Raw genomic sequence first — 22771 nt, 5'->3', positions numbered from 1 at the left:
GTGAAATTGTTATAACAAACCGTGATTTATTTCATTTTAAAAAATAAAACAAAAACTAATTAATTTAAGTAAAAATTATTGTCCAAGTCATTTTAATTTTTGATATTTAGTTTTATAATGATAACATGTGTAGCTATTTGATAAATATATTAATTTTAGTTAGTAGGATGTTCATTTAATGTTAGTGACGTAAAAAAAATCGAATAAAAATGAAAGAAAAACAAAAAACAAAAAAATAAAATAATAAAAATAAATAAAAGAAAAAGAAGTATAAAAATAATATTAAAAAAAACATGCAATTGAAGAGGAAAGAAAAAAAAATTCTTGAAAGTTTCTTTGTCCAAACAAAAAAAATTAAGTAAAATAAAAAAAACAAATAAAACCTTGAAAGTATAAAAAAAAATAATAATAACAATAAATAATAATAATAGTAAAAGATGAAAAGGTAAAAAGAGAAAAAAAAAGAAACGTAAAAAAAAATAATTAAAAAAATTAATAATAATAACAAAAGAAAAAGTAAAATAAAGAATATCTTATTTTATTCTGCTTTGTTTGATTTAATTTATATGCGTATATATATTTTTAATTAAAGAGCATAGATTAATAAAATAAGATAGTTTTTAATATATTTAAATAAATCAAAGAATGAGGGTAAATACATTTGTTTTAACAATAGAATATTCAAAAAATTAGTTTAAGTCATAAAACTCCATAAAGTGACCGTGTTAGAACCGCGGGACTCGAGGGATGCCTAATACCTTCCCTCGGTCAACAGAATTCCTTACCCGAACTGGTTCGCAGACCAAACAAAGAGTCATTTCTTTCTTATTAGGGATTAAACAAAAAAGGTGACTTGGAACACCATAACTCAATTCCAAGTGGCGACTCTGAAAAAATTTAAATAATCCCTTAATTAATAACGTCACTTAAATTGGAAAAATTCTTACGCCGCTGCGCAAAAAAGGGATGTGACAAGAGTGACTTTCTTGTATTAGTAATTGTGATTGAGAAATTAGAGACGACAACTAAAGAAGTAGTGAAACTGACCACAATCGATTTCAATCGTTAAAAGGATCGATTATTTTACTAAATATGATTTCTGACACATGTGAAAAAATGTAGATTTATTATTTTTAATTCATATTGCTTTAGGAGATCCATAGGAAAACATACATTTACATCTCGTTCATACGTAAGATTGAATCCGTTTGAGGTAAACTAATCTTGATTAACAAATAAATCACGCCTTACATCGAGTATGAAAAAGTGAAATTAATATAAAATGGTGATTGTAATTCTTGATTTATTATTCTTAGTAGACACGCCTCAAAAATTAATAGATCTTAATTATATGAGTAAGCAGCAATACAAGTTGTACTCAAAAGCAATTACATTTTGTTAGAGTTTTGCACTAATTTTCTTATCTTATTTGAAATTTATTTTTCTTCAAAAAAAAAATGACAAAACATTAGCATAAATATTCTACTTGTAATGAAAAGAAAATATATTATTCTTTCATATTTGGTTTATTGTTTTCTTGGAAAAAATGTTAAGAGATCTATAAATTGAAGAATCCTCTTCATACCAAGAGCACAAAAACATCCACAATTTAGTCGTTTAGAGACTTTTGTTTATGAAAAATTTTACTCTCTACAATTTTAATGTCTTTTTAAAATTATTTTTTAATTATGTATCCAATTAGTCATATCATATAATAATAATAATATATTTTTAGTATAGATTTATGTATCGTCTGATTTATCATGTCTATGATCTTCAATTGTTATTGCAAGCTTCCGCACCCTAATTTCATAACCCAACACATTCTTGGGTACTGTGCTTGAAGTGTTTCCATTTGAATTCACAAGTACAATTAAAAAACAATAGTAGTTTATGTTTTGTTTTTGAAATTTTTTTACGTAATTTAAACACAACAAATCAAAATAGTTAAAAAAAAAAAAGAAATATGATAATGAAAGAATTGATAACTAATAAGAAAAATGTGTACTATATAGCATTTAGAAAGGAAGGTAACACTAACAAAACAGTATAGTAACTGAAACACAATAAACAACATATTGAAATGTACAGTTAGGTTTCATCGATACCTTACTCAAATATATGTGTCTGTGCCGTATGAATTTATTAGATTTAAGGACCTACTTTTTATAATACCAAGATAAACTAAAAATTGATTAGAAAAGAAACATTTTTTCTTTTTGTCATTTCAAATAATGAAAACGGTAATTCTTTTCTATTTTCTTTCTTATTTATTGATGAAATTAACCGAAGCATTGAAATTCTGTTGAAATATGAATGTCAGAATATTTGCAGGCTTATTTACTTGGGCAATTAAAATATTTTGGACGTATTTTTGAGTAATTAAATATTATTAACTTTACCCATTTTATGTATTAAATAGATATAAATGATTTATTTATTGTTAAATTAACACTGACCTTCTTTGACACAGTGATTGACTGATCGAGGAGTTTCTCCTGATCACTGATTGAGGGTTCGAGACTGGTATTCTCGATAAAAAGTGGTTCAATATAGAGGTATTTTAAAATACCTTTTAATTTAAAAATATCGTCTCTTTGATTACATTATATTTTTTATTTTTTATTGTAGAAATTCGGAAACTCAATAAAATTTAATTTTTATTGTATTTGACTAGAGACGTTAAACTCTTTCAATTAATTTAAATTCTTACTTTTGAGTATTTTGCTCGTACACATTTATACTTATCATAAGGTATAATCATTTCATAACTTAATTACATGTATTATGTTAAATTTGTACTGTTATTTTATAATTAATTATAATACAATCATAAACGCAAAAAGAATTCACAATTTTATAAATTTTTATTATATTTCTAATCAAATAATATCAGAATTGTTTATATTTTTTTAACCTTCATAAGTTAAATAAGACTCAATACTCTCTTTATTAAACGTAACAAATATATTCCTTCACCAAATACGGAAAAAATAAAAATAAAAAGTAATTTTGATACAAGAAAAGAAAATTAGTTATAATAAATATGAATACGATTCTTTTATTTAGAGATAGTGTTTGTAGTAATTTGATAAATGTTACTATAAGAAAATCAGTCTCGAAGGGAAATTTAGTCCCTATAAGTCCAAAACTTGTCCCAAATGGTCTATCGCGACGGGAAAATGTCTATCGCGCAAATACTTAGAAAATAGAAAATAGAAAATAGAAGAAGGCGTTTGTGCAACTGTATATAAAAAAAATTTTAAAAAAACAGAAGAAGATAAGGTAACCTGCAATTGTACTGTATAAAAAATAGATGAAAAAGACGAGTACATATAGTTTTGTAGGAAGTAAAATACAGAGGAATCAACTTCAGGTATGTATCATGAATCAGATCCAAATGATTCTTGCCCAATGATCATACCTATTAACAGGGATCTAGTTTTTTTATTAGATGTTTCACTATGTATATAGTTGGGGATCTACATTTTTTTCTTTCAATAACATCATTAAATTTTTCTCACAACAGTCAAGCAAAGATACGCATCATGACACAAATAACTTGAGCTATAAAGCATTGGTTCAATAACTGAGAGTCAAAGGCTACAGGTAATCACACAACCCCCAGTTGAGAGGATAAAATCACCCAACAAAGGACCAAGGGAAGAAAGCACTCAAACATGATCGACCATCTTAGTGGTTTCCTAATAGTTCAATTATGCAATAACCATTGAAATGACTATACGTAAATCAATAAGGGTATATGATCACTTACTTTGTTAGCAGAATACGTAAGTTGTCATTCTGTTGAAATTGTTAATGACGTAAAGAGTGCATATGAACAAGAAAGTCTTAATAAAACCAATCATGCAAAGAAACAGAGCTTACACAAGTACAAAAAGAGAGATTTAAACGAGCACGAGTCTTGGAATGAATTAAACTTAAACTAGAACAGAAGAAAATTTTAGTTTAAATGAGCAGAAGTTCGAGTTTGGATAGAAAATGTTGGACTAGAAAAGTATCGTGCTATTCCGGAATCCTTATACTCTCCATGAAAGAACAACCAAACATGAACAAAAAAGCAAATTAGAGCAAAGCGTAATCTGCAAATACTTGAGAAATGTAAAAGAAACATAATATGAAATAGCAGAAACAATCAAGAAGTTGACTTAAAATCTAAATAGATAAGAAAAAATTTACTTGTCTCATCTCTTTGGGTGTACTATATAACTTCATTTATAGAGTATTAACTTTCATATTCTCAAGAACCACATAATTCTGAGGTATCACTCCCTTTCCTCAATTAGAAGACATGGTAAGGTTTGGAAGTCTTTGTTCTCATCCCGTATAAATAGTGCCTGGAGAAAGCAACTATACTACTATGGTGTGAGAATAAATTTGAATAGCAAGAAATTATACATGGAGGATAGCAAAGGAGAATCAGTCTCCCGACTTTTCCCTCAACAAGTAGCATGTTCGATAATAATGGCATGCCTATCAACAACAGACATATTAATTAATAGGAAATACTATACATCATTAGTTTCTTTCGTTTATTTTGTGAAAGATTTTCTAAGTCATTTACAACATCATCAACAACTTGAATCACAAGGTGGAGTCTTCTTCACTACATCACAATCTTTTAGGGAATTATAATTAGTATAAAACACTTGAGATGATTTATCCGCTACAACAAAAGACTTATTTGATTTTAAGAATCTAATTAGATTCACACTTATGAAGTCATATATACTCATCTCTTTTAACTTTCCTTTTCTTTTTTTTTTGAAAAGCTACAACATTTCTGCTGAGAGTTGGCTTAAATTTGTGATTAGCCACGAACTTCCATTAAAAAAGACTTCAACAACAGTGACAGAGAATCTTATCATCATTAAAAAACAATATAATATTCTACTTAATATATATACTCTGGTAAATTTGTATTAGTTTTTTCAAACTTTAATAATAGTAAGAGTAGATGTAGTAAATTGAAGAGGAAAGAAGATATATTGTTTGAAGTTGACAAGAGACGAACTTGAAGTAGTTGCAAATCAAATTGCTAATTGAATATAATAGATTAGGAATAAAGTTTCAACAACGACAAGAACATAGCAGTGGAATTTCATGAGATTAACATTACTGCGAAATATAACAAGAAGTAACAAAAATTTATATTTGATCAAGCCAAACAGCATACACAGTCAAACTAGGAATTCCAACTCGGCAATATTTCATATATTGTACAAATTTCCTTTTTAAAAAAACGACTACTCCCTCAAATAGGATTCCTAAATAAATAATATTGAAATAATTGCACAAACAAATTATCTACAGATTGTGCAAGAGAAGAAGAAGATTGAGAGTTACTTTGGCAAAGCAAGTAGTAAAGAAAATTTAGAAAAGAAAAAGTTAAACTTGCAGAAGAGGAGACATACCCAAGATTAGAGAAGACGAAAATAGATTTGGGCGAACTGTTGTGCTTTCTCTGTCTTGGGGTAGCTGCCGTGACTACTACAAACTCCATTCTTTGCTGAATGTTAGTTGAGAGTAGTGATTTGCACAAAGTTGCTGCTAGGGCACAACACTATATATGTTTTAAAACAAAGAGTTTTTGTTTTATTTTTTAAGAATTTTAATTGTTACATTTGATGCCTGATGAGGTTTAGAGAAAATATATCTTTCAACTTTATTTTTTAATTTTCTTAATGTGTGTTTCAGCGCACTTTTTTCTCGCTCCCACTCTTAAGTTGTACCAGATACTAATTTATTTAGAGACTAGATTCAGTATAAAACATAAAATTAATTTATGAATCTTTAGAGTCAATTCAATAGCTATTTATTTCGTGTGTCCTGTGTTGTTCTGCCATTCCTCCAATTTAGTGCGAGAAAGCACACAATTAGCCCAATATGCAATATTCTCATTGTTCAATTCAGTTGCTTGTGTGTATAGATCAATAGCTTGTGAATACTTGTATGCAGAAATACATTGCCATCACATATTAATTTACGTAGTTTTCTCATATATTAAAAATATAGAGTAATTATTCGTGATACAATAAATTAAATAGGGAATAAAGATAACATCAATATAACTAATTTCACTATTGATTCAATATTATTAATATACTCTATTTAATAATTTTCTTATATATTATATGAGTAATCTAGCAAACGACAACTTAATTACTAATTAGCCTATGGAAAAGTTATCTAAGGGCACAATTTATTTATCATGATTTTTAAAACTTCTAATCATACAAAAATTACAAAATGCCTACTCTCTCCTATTTTTGGATATATATACACATTACTACAAGTGATATATTGATCAAATACATTACTTAACGCGTTATATCGATGTATCAAGATATATGCGATGCATCTAGACGTTGAGCAAACTATCTAAATTAGTCTAAATATTGAGTGATATATTCAAAATTGAGATGTGATGTATCAGAACTTTCAGAAAATGTATTCGAATTCGGAACATAATATATCAACATGTACTAGAATTCCACCAAAATTTAAGAAATTTTATAATTTAAAAAAAAAACAGAAATAAAATCTTAATGTTATAGCTTTTAACACTATAAATTTTGTGTAAAATTTTCACAAATTAATCGAATTCAACATACCTAATCTTTATTACTAGCTGCATTAACTTTTATAGATTACCATGGGGAGTTTAAATTAAGGAGAGTAAATAATAATTGGATTATTTCTTTGATTAAAATCAACTAGGATATACAAAACATTGTACAAAATAGTGTTTGGTTTCATTTTAGATAATATAGACTTGAGTAATTTTGAATGAGAAAATGATCAAAATTACATTCAAACTATTTGAAAAGAATATTTCCTTTATTCAGAATTTAAAACATCCCTTATTCATATTTTTGATCTATTTTTACTCTTAAAAATTAATAGTCCATTATTATTATTATTATTATTATTATTATTATTATTAAATTAAATTAAATTCTAACTCATTAGATTTTTCCCTAATTGTTATAAAATAATTACTTAGCAAATTTAGAATTAACACACTAAGAAAAATAATGGAGGGAGTAATGTCTTTTTAGTCTTATTTATCTCATACATTTGTAAATGTACTATCGATTTATAGTATATTTAGTAATTAGAAATGTGTAACTTGGCTACTTTTTGTCAAAGTGTTGATGGTGTCCACATGGCATGCACATTTGTTTGCAACATTACAAGTGATGTAAGTTACTATTTTGGTGGGGTCCACATGTTATTGTCATTGTTTTACAGCACTCCCTCTTGTATGTCTATATAAATGAAAAGTTGATAACAAATATACATAGATATTCACAATACGCTTTAATTGTTGCCTTATTAAAAATCTTTCTAGAAAAACTCAGTGAGACAAAATCTAGACTAAGAAAAAAAGAGGGTAACGTGTATTTTATTTCCCTGATAAAGACTATGATTCAAATGCTTAAGTCTTCGTATTCCAATCTTTTGCACGATCTTCTCAGGAGTTGAGGCTAGCAAAAATTTAGTGAATAAATCTGTTGTATTATCACTTGAACGAATTTGTTGTACACCAATATCACCATTCTTGATCATGTGTAAAGAATAATTTCGATGAAATATGCTTCGTTCAATCTCCTTTTATGGAGCATCCTCTTAGTTGAGTTATGCATTCAACTAAGACCGGACAATGGAGCGGAACGGGACCACCGAACCGGAACAAATCGGTATCGGAATGGAATGGGACAAGTTGATCTTCGTTGATCGGTACCGTAATGAACCAGATCGGAATTACCGGGATGAATACTTGATTCTGTCTCGTTCTACTATATACCGTGATGGAACCGAAATGAAACGGGATGGGATAAACGAGATGACACATCTAGTTATTTTAAAAAATATTTTTTTTGAATTACGAAAATATGAATAATTTTTTCTTATTTTTCTAATTTTAAATTAATAGTTTTTAAATTTATAATGTAATTTTTTACCTAAGTTATTTTAAAGATATTTTTTATAAAAAATTTACTTATTAAATTTGCAAGTCAAGTCTAATTAAGTTTTCAAGATTTAAATCTTTTGAAGTTTATAAATTATTACTTATTATTTACTAATATGTTATAATTTGTAAGTAATATATATAACTTGTAATTTAATTTAAATAAATTAAATATGTAATTTGAAAATTAAATATAAATAAGATAAAAAATTAACAAATTAAATAATATCAACTTAATTTATTTAAATTTGTATTATAAATTACAATTTCAATTTACAACTACTAGTAGAGTGCATAGTTTACGCAATCACCTTCTAGGAAGGGTTCTCTTTCAATTAAGTCTCGAATGTAATATTAATGTAATACTAATAGGAGATAGTTGGGTTACTTGGGTAGTATTTATTATTTAATATAAAATATAAAATATAATTTATAAATATATAATATAAATTAATTAATAAATATATAATATAAATTAATAAATAATTATTAATTAAATGGAACCAGATCAGACCGGATTGGAACAAAAATAATTCGGTACTGGTACACCAGTATCAAACCTCGATTCCGTTTTATTTGGTGTCCCGATTCTAGATGTCTCATTCCGTCCCGTAGGCAACCGAACCGGGACGAATCAAAACGGTACCGGTACATCCCTTTTCGTTGTGCAGCCTCACATGCAACATTATTTTCAAAGAGCACTGTAGGAACCGTGACATCACACTTCAAACCACATCTTTCTTTGATGAAATGTATCACTGATCTCAACCATACACATTCTCTACTTTCTTCATAAATGACTATTATCTCAGCATTATTTGAAGAAGTAGCAACTATAGACTGCTTCGTAGATCACCATCATATAGCAGTACCTCCATATGTGAACAGATAGCCTATTTGAGATCGAGCTTTATGTGGATCATATAAATAACTTGCATTGCATGACCAACAAGAATTGCACTATCTTTGTTAGTATAAAACATACCTATATCATTAGTCCCTTTTAGATATCATAATGTATGTTTAACTCTATTTCTATGTCTTAAAGTAGGAGAAGAACTAAATCTTCTTAACAAAAATTAACAGAAAATGCTTTGTCAGATCTCGCAGAATTAACAAGATACATAAGTGCGCCAATTGCACTAAGATAAGCTACTTTAGGACCAAGAGGTTTCTCATTCTCTACTTGAGGTTGGAATGGATCTTTACTCACTTCAAGTGATAGTACAATCATTGGAGTACTTAATTGATGTGCTTTATCCATGTAAAATCGTTTCAAGATTTTCTCAGTATAGACAGATTGATGGATGAAGACTCTGTGAAATTAGGTCTTAGGCCTAACCCACACCCCAAAAGCTAGCTCAAAGGGAGGAGGATTACCCAAGCCTTATAAAGAGTTCACCCATCTCATTGATCACCGATGTGGGACTTTTGTCATTCATTAACACCCCACCTCACGCCCAGTGCCTAGCATCTGGTGCATGGGCAATTTTAAATTTTGGGGAGCCCCAACATCGGGTGAGACGGGCCTTGCTCTGATACCATGTGAAATTAGGTCTTAGGCCTAACTCACACCCCAAAAGCTAGCTCAAAGGGAGGAGGATTGCCTAAGCCTTATAAAGAGTTCACCCATCTCATTGATCACCGATGTGGGACTTTTGTCATTCTTTAACAGACTCGCCTTCTAAATGTTCAATTCGTAAGCCAAGAAAAAGTTTTTTTCTTTTCAAGGTCTTTCATCTCAAATTCATTCTTTAGATATTTAATTGCCTTTTGAACCTCTTTTGGAGTTTCGATGAGATTAATGTCATCAACATAAACTGCAAGAATAACAATTCCTGACATTTTTTTCTTAATAAAAATGCAGCGACAGATGTCATCATTTATATAATCTTATTTTATCAAGTAAGCACTGAGACAAATATACCACATGCGCCCTGATTGTTTTAAGTCGTATAATGACTTTTGTAATTTGATTGAACACATTTACCGAGATTTTGAACTATATGCTTCATAAATTTTAAGTTCTTTTGGAATTTTCATATAAATTTCATTATCAAGTGAACTGTAAATATAAGTTGTAACCACATCCATCAGATATATTTCAAGATTTTCATGAACAACTAAACTAATGAGATATTGAAAAGTTATTGCATTTATTCATAGTCGACATTAGGTCGTTGAGAGAATTCTTGCGCAACAAGGCGTGCCTTGTATCTTTCAATTTCGTTTCTCTCATTTCAATTTCTCAGCCAATCGATTTTACACCATTTAAGTTTGGTCTACAGGTCCAAAAACCTCACGTTTAGCAAGTGAGTCTAATTCTGATTGAATTGCCTTTTACCTTTTTGGCAAATCATATATTCTTTGACATTCTTCAACAGATAAGGGTTCAAGTTCCTCTCTGTCTTGCATAATGTTATGTGCAATATTATATGCAAAAACATTATAAACTATGATTTTGATTATTCTAAACTTATTCCATCACCCGTAGAACTGGTTGAAAGTGCTTCATTCACTTGAGTCTCGGGTTCACTGATCTCTTCAGAGTATCATGATTATTCAGATCTTAAATCTCTTCGTGAGATTTTTTTGTAGTGTCATTTTTCATACTTCTTTTTTAAAGCTATTTTTCCTTTGAACCCAATGATATTCAACGCTTCAAGAGTGTTTGTGATTCAGAAGTCACGACACTTGTAGATGGTCCTTTTGGGACGTCAATTCGGATGAACACATTTACTTCATGAGTATGTGACTTTGCTATTCTTTTCAAATAAGTAAATGTGTCTGACATTTGATTTGCTATGTTTTGCAAATAGATGATCTTCTGGAACACCTTTTCACGCATAGGGGAACGTGGATCAAAATAATATAATGATGAAACTTTCCATGCAATTTCACTTTTAAGTTCCTTTTTCTCTCCCTCTAATTGGGAAAAATTTATTTCATCGAATTGACAATCTGCAAATCTTGCGGTAAATAAATCTCTTGTCAGTGACTCAAGGTAGAGAATTATGGAGGGTGAATCAAACCCAACATATATTCCTAACCTTCTTTCAGGGCTCATCTTAATGCGTTGAGGTGGTCCTATTGGCACATATACAACACATCTAAAAATTTGTAGATGAATAGTATTTGGTTCGTGATCAAATACTAATTGTGACGGAGAGTATTTATTATAGTGAATCGGTCTGAGATGAACAAGTGATGTTGCATGTAAGATAGTATGACCCCAAATAGTAGTGGGTAACTTACTTTTCATTAGTAAAGGTCTTGCTATCAATTGTAAGCGCTTAATAAATGACTTGGCAAAACCATTTTGAGTATGGACATGAACTACAGAATGTTCAAGTTTTATCCCTATTTATAAGCAATAATTATTAAAAACTTGAGATCTGAATTATCAAGGCGAATTACCTTAGTGGGATAATCTAGAAATTGCATCTTAATCGTATTATTTGTGTCAATTATTTTACAAATGGCTGGTTGTGAGATGATAAGAGACACACATGATACCATCTTGAAGATGCATCTTAAGACCATAAAATATCTAAGAAACCCACTAGATGGGTGAATAGGTCCACAGATATTCCCATGTATACGATCTAAAAATTGAGGAGATTCAATGTTAACCTTTATTAGTGATGGTCTAGTAATAAATTTGCCTTGACAACAAACAACACATGAAAATTCATCACGCGTAAGAATATTCAGGTTCTTTAATTGATGTCTTATTTGAGTTTTCAATGATTCGTCTCATCATTATTGATCCAGAATGACCCATTCTGTCATGCCAAAAAGTACAAATATTTTTAAGTCAATAAACTTTGTATTTACGATAGAATGTGCTTCAACAGTACTTACTTTTGCATAATATAAGTCAGAAGATAAAGTTGATAATTTCTCTAACACATATTTATGATTTGAGACAATCTTGGTAAAGTCAAGGTATTCAATATTCATTTTATTTATTGTCTCAATATGATATCCATTTGGCGAATATCTTTAAAACTTAAAAGGTTTCTTGGGGATTTAGAAGAGAACAATGCATCTTCTATAACAAATTTTGTCCCTTTAGGCAGGAGTATTAACTCTTCCGGAGACTCCTATTAAGTTCGAACTACCAGAAATTATAGTAAAACATTTCCTTTTCTTCTAAGTAAGTGAGAGAAGTATTTCTCATCTTTGAATATGACGTGTGTTGTTCCACTATCAATTACACAAATATTTTCATGGTTGATCATTGATCCAAATAAAGTTTGAGGCATATCCATATTTTCTTCCAAAACAGATGTAAACAAAGTAAAACATTACAATTAAACAGGGCTATTAAATTTACAAGGATTAGAAAAACACAAATATACCAACTAATGCAAACAAATAGAAAAAAAATTATCTAATTTATCATGGGATCGTCATTGATCGTTTTTTCTTCGGGGAATACAAAGAAATCAACTACATCTAGTTGCATAGGCTCAACATTTACTCCTGCATTATTATTCATCTTATAAATAGGCTCAACATTATCTTCAAAGATAAAGTTTGCTTCTGGTTTATTATCACCTTTTTTAAGGATGCCTGATAGAAATGAACCAAACACTTAGATGACCGGCAATTACGCAGCCAGTGCCCCATTCCTCCACATCTATGACAAACACTTTTTGAATTTTTATTTGTATCACTTCTTGTCTTTCACCCTTCCTTTTATACTATTGGTCATTTTTTAGGTGCAAGACGATTATCATGATAATAATTTATTTCATGATCACGATCACGATCATGACCGGAGCCATGACCTTTTTCTTGTTGGTGATAATTTGTGTGATTCACTTCAGGGAGTGACATAGAATTAAAGGGCCGACTTTTATGATTTTTTATCAATAAATCGTTATGTCGTTTAGCAATAAGAAGATGTAAAAGTAATTCAAAATATTTTTTGAAACCTATTTCTCGATATTTCTCTTGTAGCATACTCGAGGCCGGAAATATTGAGTATGTTTTCTCAAGCTTATCAGGTTCAGTGATCTCTTTTCCGCATAAATTTAACTGTGATATAATTCTATATATGGAAGAATTATATGCAGTTATACTTTTAAAGTCTGATAATCTCAGATTAAACCAACCATGACGCGCTTGTGGAAGAATCACCAACTTCAGATGGTCATATCTATCTTTCAAATTTTTTCATAGTACAAGGGGGTCTTTAATAGTGAGGTATTGCATTTTCAACCCTTCTTCAAGATGATGACGGAGAAATATATCATAGCTTTTGCACGTTCTTGACTGGATATCTGGTTATTATCTTTGATGGTTTCTACCGGACCCATTGCATCCAGGTTGACTTTATCATCTAATATCCAGGATGAGTATACTTTGTCCGATATATCCAAGGCAACAAATTTAAGTTTAGAAATATTAGACATTTTTTTTCTTTTAGAAAAAAATAAAATTCATACCTTTTTTGCCTATTTGAACTAGCTTAAGTTGACAGTCTCGTGCTAATAACGTGTTATAAAATAAAGACTTAGCAAACTCAAAATTAACACAATTAAAAAAGGAAAAGTAATGAAGGGAGTGATGTCTTTTTAATCTTATCAATCTCATATATTTGTAAATGTAATATCTATTTATAGTAGTAATTAAAAATGTACAACTTAGTTAGTTTTTGCCAAGTGTTGATGATGTCCACATGACATGCACATTTGCTTGCAACATTACAAGTGATGTAACTCACTATTTGGTAGGCTCCACGTGATATTGTCATTATTTTACAACATTACTCACTTTATACATATACGTAGCACCGAAATTAAAGTTTGACTTTGCATCGTATAGTTTGATCTCTTTTGAGAAATAAAATGACACTATTGCATGACTTGTGACTGAGCGGTAAATTTTTGAAGGGATCATACCTTTTAAAATATACTTTGGGTATTTTGGTATCAATGAAAATGTTTTAAATGAAAATGTTTTTTAAAGTAGATTTTTAACTTATTTTCTCATGTTTGGTTGTTGAGTAAAAAATATTTTTTAGTGTTTAGTTTATGAATAAAATGTATTTTTGAAATAATATCTTATTTTTACCAAAAGAAAATAATTAGCTAAATTGAAAAGATATTTTTAAAAAAACAAACTTGAAATTTATTTTTTCATATAAAAAATTGTAAAATGAAGTTGGAGGAGAGTTTTAGAAAATATTTTTCTTCATTTTTGAAGGGAAGTCATTTTTCGTAAATTTGAGAAAAATTAGTTTGAAAAATATTTTTCAGAACATTTTATCCAACCAAACATAATAAAAAAATTTAAAAGCATTTTCCAAAAATATTTTCATATCAAACATACTGTCAATTAGAAACACTTTTTCTCCATAAAGCTTTTTTACGTATTGCGATAGGCAAGCAAACTTATAAAATGGGTCTAACTTTGTCATTTCCAATTCAGATTGTGATAAAATCTATGGGGCTATGGGTGGTTCGGGGAAGAATTTAATTTGAGTTGAGATTTAATTTTATTCAATAAAAATGCCATGTAGCAACAACAACAATAACAACAACAACAATAATAATAATAATAATAATAATAATTTAAAAAGAAGTATTGTTAAATAAGGACCAAAAAGATGGAACGAATGCTGGATATATTTCGACTTTTTATGACAGTTTAAATATATCCTGTGGCCGTTTTCCATTTTAATATATCCTTCTTACAGGAATTTTCGGGAAGAGTTAAGAGGTTGTTGTCGTACCACATCGAGTTGGTATCACTAATATTACTTTGTGGTATAAATAATTCAAAAGTTTCTTACACATTGAAGTCAAATATTTCAATATATAAGAATAAAATAATTTAATATTTTAATTCATGATATTATTTTTTTATTTTTATTCATATTGGGGTGAAGCTACGATAACAAAAAAGAGTTTGAACAAACTTATTGACTTTTTTATAAATTCTATATACGTGCTAAAATATAAAATGGAACGTATAAATAAATTTTCTGTGAACCCTCTACCATAATGAGGAGGGTGACTCTGGTTTCCTTGCACCCAGTAATGTCATTCAGTTCTCGTGCTGCGGGAAATTCACTCTTAACACTATGTTTTTGAAATTAATTTCCGATAAAAATATTGAAGTTCTTTTATAAGAAATAAAAAATTGCCAAATGATAATTTATATTTTTTAAAATTTTTTTAGAGAATTGGTATAGAAAATTGATAAATGATAATTTTTTAATATAAAAAAGACAGAATAACAATAAATTTTTTTTTTGTTTGCATCATACTCTAAAACAATACTAACTATTGGTTTATATTCAAACTTTTAACTTTTTTAACCTAAATATATTTTCATTGACTTCTATTTAGATATTCAAAAATATTAATCTAAATTTATTTTCAAAAGTTTTTATTATTGGTCTTATTGTTATCATCCGATCTCTACCCTTCGATATGTACTATGTACTTTTGCCTGCTTTATTCCATTTCTTTTTGTTATTTATTCGCTTTTATACAATAGACATGTCTATTCAAAATCAACTTTTAATCTTTTGTAGGATTATTCCGCTCATTGATAATTGATTCTAGTGAATAGTTGTTATTTGCTTTTGGAAATTTTACCTTTTGAAGATAGTAATAGTTCTTTCAAGGTCACAGTTGGAACTAGTAAATATATATTTTAGGTGTGAAAATATTAATCATACAAAAATCATAATTATATTTTTTTTGGAAAAGGGCTTAAAATATTCTTGAAGTATTTAGAATGATATAAAATTACTCTCCATCCACCTATTGCCTCCAAAATATCTTTCTCATCCACCTATTGGTTCCAAAATACTATTATCATTCACCTTTGAGTTCAAAATTGATCACTTATTTAACGATTTTAATGTTAAATTATGTAAATATTATTAAAAAATACTTGACGCTCAACTATTGGATATAATTTAATTTATCAATTTCATTTATAGACCAACCCACTACGTACCCACCCATTACTAGTTAAACCCCACCCGATTAATAAACTAATTCTGATATCAAAATCGTCCTAAGCACTACTAAAAACGATTAAATTACATATACCTGAAAATGAAATTCAAAATTATTCAAGTCCTAGTTGAAGCTCCAATTAAATTTAGGTTGATGACACTTTCAATAGGATTCTCTTTGAAGCTTGAATTCGAAATTTATGATTAAGATAAAAGTAGTACATCCCAAATTAATTCATGCACTTTTTAATATAATTTTATAAATATTTATTATGTATTTTAAATATTAAAATTTTAATATATTATTTTAAAAGATTATCTATTAAGTAATATCACATAATTGAGACGAATGACTAATTAAGATGAACATATATATACTCAGACTTTTAACTTTATCAGCAATTTTTATTTAGACACTTGAATTATAATATGTTTTGATTGAGGACTTAAATGTATGATAATGTACTTCTATAGACATTTTAGCCTCAAATTTTTGGAAATACCCATTGAAAGTAGCTTTCATCTTGTTGCATTTATAATGGGGTGAGTTGTTAATTGGATGATGTTTTATTAATAATGGGTGGGTAGTGAATTGGTTTATAAATTATATTAATAAGTTCAATTACAACATATAGTTAAGTGCTACGTATTAAAAATATTGAAATTTAAAATAGTTAAATAAGTGGTCAATTTTGAACCCAAAGACAAATGACAAAAGTATTTTGCAGCCAATAAATTGATGAGAACAGAATTTTGAAATCAATAAATGGATAAATGATAATTTTATACCGTTCAAATACCTCAAGAACATTTTACGCCTTTTTCCGTTGATATATCGGGTCCGCTAACGTCACTGGGAGTTCATTAACAAGTCAAACTGGGGCCTTTGTCAATCAATGCCAGCCACATAAACAAACCTTATATAGTTGTTTCTTATTATACTACATAAAATAATGAGATAATGCTCAAGTACCCCCTCAACCTATGCCCGAAATCTCAGAGACACACTTATACTATACTAAGGTCTTATTAACCCCCTGAACTTCTTTTATTAATAATTTTTTACCCCTTTTTAGCTTACGTGACACTATCTTGTGGGTCCAACGATGGTTGACTTTTTTTCTGAACTAGTGCCACATAGGCTAAAAAGGGGTAGAAAATTACATATAAAATAAGTTCAGGGGGATAATAGGACCTTAGTATAGTATAAGTGTGTCTCTGGGATTTCGGACATACATTGAGGGGTACTTAGGTATTTTCCGTAAAATAATTTAGAACACCAAGGACAAATCTAATTCTTGGCTAATACCTACTCTCATAGTCCACCTATGACAAATAGGTCTACATATGGAGAAATTTTCTTAAATAAAAAATGAATTAATATCATTAAACAATTATTGCATCCCCCTTCCATGCCATGCTTGGGTCACTCAATTAGCTAATCCTTATTTCCAAGTAGCTTATCACTTCCATCAAAGGTTGCCTTGCCTTTTCTATTACTTTTTCATATACATCAAAAAATTGAATTGATGTGCCTTGCCTCCACAAATATGTAAGAAATGTTGACATAAGAATACACATAAGAATAAAAAGAGAGATGGGTGTGAAGGTTGTCATAGGAGACATGTTGCCATGTACATCCATGATCATAATAGAAGCTTGCACCATTTTCTTGACGATTATGGCAAGCACCACTTTTGTGTTTGTCGTTTATACAAATGCTCTTAGCTTTATACTTCTTATTCCATTCTCTATCTTTTTCCATAGAAATAACGAGTACGACATAAATATATTCATAGTTATTTCTTCTCCATAGATAAATAAAATGTATCTCGTGTTGATTAGTAATTTATAATTACAGGACTGAGGAGCCATTATTTACGTTCCCCTTGTTTTGCGTGCCTTCTTCCTTGGTTTAGTAGGGTAAGTATTTATAAACTCTCTTAATTTTGATCTTGACTATTATTGTTAGTCATTTGAAATTAATAATGATACATGCAGGGTAACAATAGCTCAAAATCTTGCATTTGCGGGACTAAGTTATAGTTCTCCAATAGTAGCACGTGGTGCAGCCAACATGATACCTACTTTCTCTTTCATTATTGCAATTATTCTCAGGTTCTCTCTAAAAACATAATCATCTTATGACCTCTTGATTGGAATTTCAATATATAGAAACAATTATTTTTTACCATTAGCTAGTACTTCTAACTATGTTATTAGGTCAAGATTGTTTACAATTCTATTGATGAGATGAATTATATACTTTAATATGATATTGGCGCGAATAAAGATTTTCTGAATTCAATTTTAGTGTTATTCCATTGTTAAAAAAAATTTTCTCACTATTATTATTGCATCTACTAATTACAATAATATATAATTACTATTATTTATCAACATTAAACGACATTATCATTCACCACCGCTATTAACTATCTATATCATTCCCCACTAATTATCAACCACAATTGATCACTACTACCAATCATTATATAATAATTAAAATACTTCCCAAAACCACCATCATGATGAATCAACACCATCCCAAATCGAAATATAAAATATTTTAATTCTTTTGTAGGAAAATAAGGATTGACTTAAAGAGGCAAGGAAGTATAGTAAGAGTGATTGAGAGCTTATTATCAATAATGGGAATATTAGCAATGACTTTCTATAAAGGTCCAGTTGTGAAGCAGCATTCTCCATCTTTTCTTCATCTTGCCACGTCACCGCACTTCTTCATCATCACTTCTAACACATGAGAATTGGGTTCTTGGTTGCTTCTTGTTTGTATTTGCATTCTTTGCTCTTGTCATATGGAACATTATTCAGGTAAAAATAATTTTTGATTATTTCTTATAGGAAAAAAAGGTCTGAAATATATCTGAACTTTGATCGAATTGGTGTTATAATACAGAACTTTGGAAAGTATCTTTTATCTCTTCTCACTATTTAATAGTGTATTTTAAATGTATATTTATGCCTACGTGGACATCATAAATATTACATCATTATAATAGTAATGTGTTCTTGTGGACACATATTTACCTTTAAAATACACTATTAAATAGTGCATGGATAAAATGTCCTCCATAAAATTTGGTATTATAACAACAATTTCGGCCAAAATTGAACTATTTTTCGGACTCTTTTCCTTTTCTTACAATATCTATCTGAAATATATATTGAATGGATTATATAATTGCTTTCAGGTCGGAACTAGCAAGAAACATCCACATGTGATGAAAATAGAGCTATCAATATGGGCTAGCCCACCCCATCCGGGCTAACCTATATAGGCTTTGACATTTTGCAAGTCAGGCCGGGCTAGCCCACTTTTTGTGCGGGCTAGAAAATGGTCAACTTAACCCACAAGTACGTGGGCTACAGGCTTGTCGAGTCAGCCCACTTTTTTATAAATTATATTTTTTATATAATTATTAATTTAAATTATAAATTATAATTTAAAAATATTATCATAAATATTGACAAAACAATGTTACATGATGTTAATGTTACTACTTGTTAATTAAATTCACAAATAAAATTGTCTTTATAAAATATTGACAAAATGATCTGGTGGACCCTTGTACTTATATGCATTTGTATTGTAAACCCTTCTACTTACCTCTTTGTCATCTAGAACCCTGAACCCGTCTAAACTCAACCAGTTGAACCCTTTAAACACATCGTGACTCTCAATCGCGCTGATGTCACACTCCATATCATATAAAATTTGTCACTTCATCTTTTTATCCTTTTTATAAGGGATAATGCACAAGTACCCCCTCAACATATGCTCGAAATCTTAGAGACACACTTATACTATACTAAGGTCCTATTACCCCCCTGAACTTATTTTATTAATAATTTTCTACCCCTTTTCGGCTACGTGGCACTATCTTGTGGGTCCAACGTTAATTGACTTTTTTTTCAAACTAGTGCCACGTATGCTAAAAAGGGGTAGAAAATTACTTATAAAATAAGTTTGGGGGGGGGGGTAATAGGATCTTAGTATAATATAAGTGTGTCTATGGAATTTCGAGTATAGGTTGAGGGGGTACTTGCACATTTTTCCTTTTTATAATAATATCTTTTTTGACAAAAGAAAAATCATAAAATTTGATGCAATTTTGACAAATTGAATTTTAATTTATTATTTTAAATTAAATGTTTGGGTTTTCTAGCATCATCATCCATTTTCACAGTGGACTGGCCCAACTGCCAAAGAAAGTCGTTGTTGCTGCCTCTCCTCTTGTCGGCGAAAGTACAAATACAATATCTCTCACCAGTCTACATCTTCATCACACATACTCACCATTTTTCTTTCCTCCTTCTTCAACCTCCAGAAAAATGGCCGCACCAGTTCCTCGTCATTGCCGACCGATGCGAACCACTAGAGACCCCTTATGCTCTCCATCCTCTCCGGCGTACCAGAAGGCCAAGAAACTTATTGCCTCTGGTGTACAGAGGCTCCCCGCCGCCTCTGGAGTCTGGTGTAGCTGATCATTGATGGAAGGAAAAAAAAGGTTTGGGCAAAGATGGATGGGTAAAAAAACATATGGGTTTGTTGAAGAAGAATGATTTTTTTCTTTTTATGTTCATTATTTTATTGTCTTATAATTTAAATATTTTTTTAGATTAAAATATAATGTTCACTTGCTCACTTGCCTTTATAGGCGTTTAGCCTCACTCTTTTGCCAACTCAACCATCTTAATGTCACATAAGTATGGTCAATGGTCAAAGGGGTTTGATATATTGTGTTTTATTTAGTGTAAGAGTCTAGATGACAAAGACGTAAGTAGAAGGGTCCATAATACAAACTGGTACAAATACAGGGGTCCATCAGACCATTTTGCCTAAAATATTTATTAAGTTACCATTTTCGAAAAACAAAAAAAAAATTATTAAGTTTTTTTTGAAGTAAAAGTATTAACCTAATTGTTTTGAGTTTAGACTCTCTTTAATTTTAAATTTTAATATTATATTATTTTTTTAATTAAATTTTATTGACCCACGGGCTGACCCTACCGATATTTCTCAAGTCCATCAAATCGTCAGGCTTATTCAGGCCGGGTTAAAAAATTCTTTTTTTAAATGGACTCCAAAAATTTTAGTCCAACCCTATTGAATCCCGGGTTAGGCCAGCCCAGCCCAACGGGCCTAATCCATATTGACGGCTCTAGATGAAAATAACATGTCTTTATACCTTATTTGGAACGACCCAATCTGCGCTACTTGCTCTATTTATGGAAAAAGATAGCGTTTGGAAACTTAAGCTTGATATGGAGCTTCTTGTCATAGTTTTAACGGTAGTTAGCTCATTGAATTCAAAGTTAGTCATTAATTAGATAATTTTAATAAGGTGATAATGCTTTGATATATAATAGGCAATTTTCGGGAGTTTAATACGTAGCAATGTTCAAGTATGGTGCACACGTTTGAAAGGACCGTCTATGTTCTATATTTCAGGCTTGTAGGAGTTCCAGTTGCCAGCACTTGTGGTTGTGTGCTCTTTGCAGCGACTTTCCACTATGGAAGATATATTTAAAGTTAAATTGTTACTTAAAAAATGCGATGTAAATAAAAAGCTTACATGGATGAATATCATGAGCAGCATGTTGAGTGCATGTATATGTGGACTTGGTTATTATACTACACTACGTGGACAACTCAAAGAAGATGATGAAAAACAAGAAAGGCAACATGATTACTTCTGATGAAAGAGTTCCTCTTCTGCAAGAACAACAAAAAGAAGATTCACAAGTCTAGGATATTAAAGCAACGGAGAGTGTGTTTTTAAAAATCCTCCGTTGCGAGTTTAAGTATTTATGATAGTACTATAAGAACTTGTGTTCTTATAATCAATAAGAATACTTTGATTGTGATGGTAATAACAAAGTGGAGAATGTGTGACAATGTTGATCAGAATGAGTATAAAAATGTTAATGAGTGCAGTGAAAGATGTAGTTTAATATCATTTTTCATTCAAATTTTGCAACTTTGATTTATATTTCGTACAAATTTAAATTTGAAAAGACTCAAATATGTTATCAAATTTTGAGAAAAATAATCTATGACATCAATTAAAAATTTGATTAATTTATTTTATTTTAATTTGAGAAAAAGCTCATCCACACCATTATTTGTTAAATAAAAACAATTTTAGTTTTGAAAAACTATTTTTTACATGTGGTCAATTATTATTCTTCCACGTCACTAATTAAATTATTTTTAATGAAAAAAGACTCAAATATGTGATCAAACTTTGAGAAAAAACTTATACATGCCATCCATTAAAATTAAGTTGACACATCTATATCATTCCAGTTAACAAATATGATATGAATAGATCTTTTCTCACAAAAAAAAGAAGACATATGTCGTATCTAAAACTCACAAAAACAAATTTTCACTTGTCTAGTTGAATAAAAACTTTGGCCTTTCTATAAAAATAACGAAATTTAACCGACGTATTACTGATAAGATAGAGCAATGATATCTTGAAAGATCATTTCAACTTACAATTAGATGTAGCCTTGTTGATTGTTGCCAATCTGTGTTATGAAAATCAGAAATTACTGGTTGTAATAAATCAGTCAGAAACACGAAGTAACTGAGATTTTTAGAACCAGTAAATAAGATGAACAAAAATTTATTTGTAAAAAATAATTGAATCTGTAAACCTTACCAGAAACTGGAATACTCTTTTTGATTATTTATGAAGAAAATCAAGTCCACTGAATTCACAGTGTCCCCTTAAGGAAATTATTCCCCTCTAGTATCC

At 29.5% G+C, this 22771-nt stretch overlaps 2 long non-coding RNA genes across 2 annotated transcripts; one reads left to right on the top strand and one right to left on the bottom strand.

Annotated features, from left to right (window-relative positions):
* Window positions 1–3286: 3286 nt before the first annotated feature.
* Window positions 3287–6209, bottom strand: LOC104646835 (uncharacterized). Its single transcript, XR_741019.4, has 2 exons — window positions 5436–6209; window positions 3287–4494 (listed from the first exon to the last, which is right to left on the bottom strand). It is a non-coding gene; the product is annotated as an uncharacterized lncRNA (long non-coding RNA).
* A 10928-nt stretch (window positions 6210–17137) lies between these two features.
* LOC138347897 (uncharacterized) lies at window positions 17138–18099 on the top strand. The gene is made up of 2 exons (XR_011220458.1): window positions 17138–17903; window positions 17982–18099. It is a non-coding gene; the product is annotated as an uncharacterized lncRNA (long non-coding RNA).
* The last annotated feature ends 4672 nt before the right edge of the window (window positions 18100–22771 follow it).

This window comes from Solanum lycopersicum, chromosome 4 (genome assembly GCF_036512215.1).
Source record: "Solanum lycopersicum chromosome 4, SLM_r2.1".
In the NCBI taxonomy this organism is placed as follows: Eukaryota; Viridiplantae; Streptophyta; class Magnoliopsida; order Solanales; family Solanaceae; genus Solanum; species Solanum lycopersicum.
This window is presented reverse-complemented; position numbering and strand designations above follow the sequence as displayed.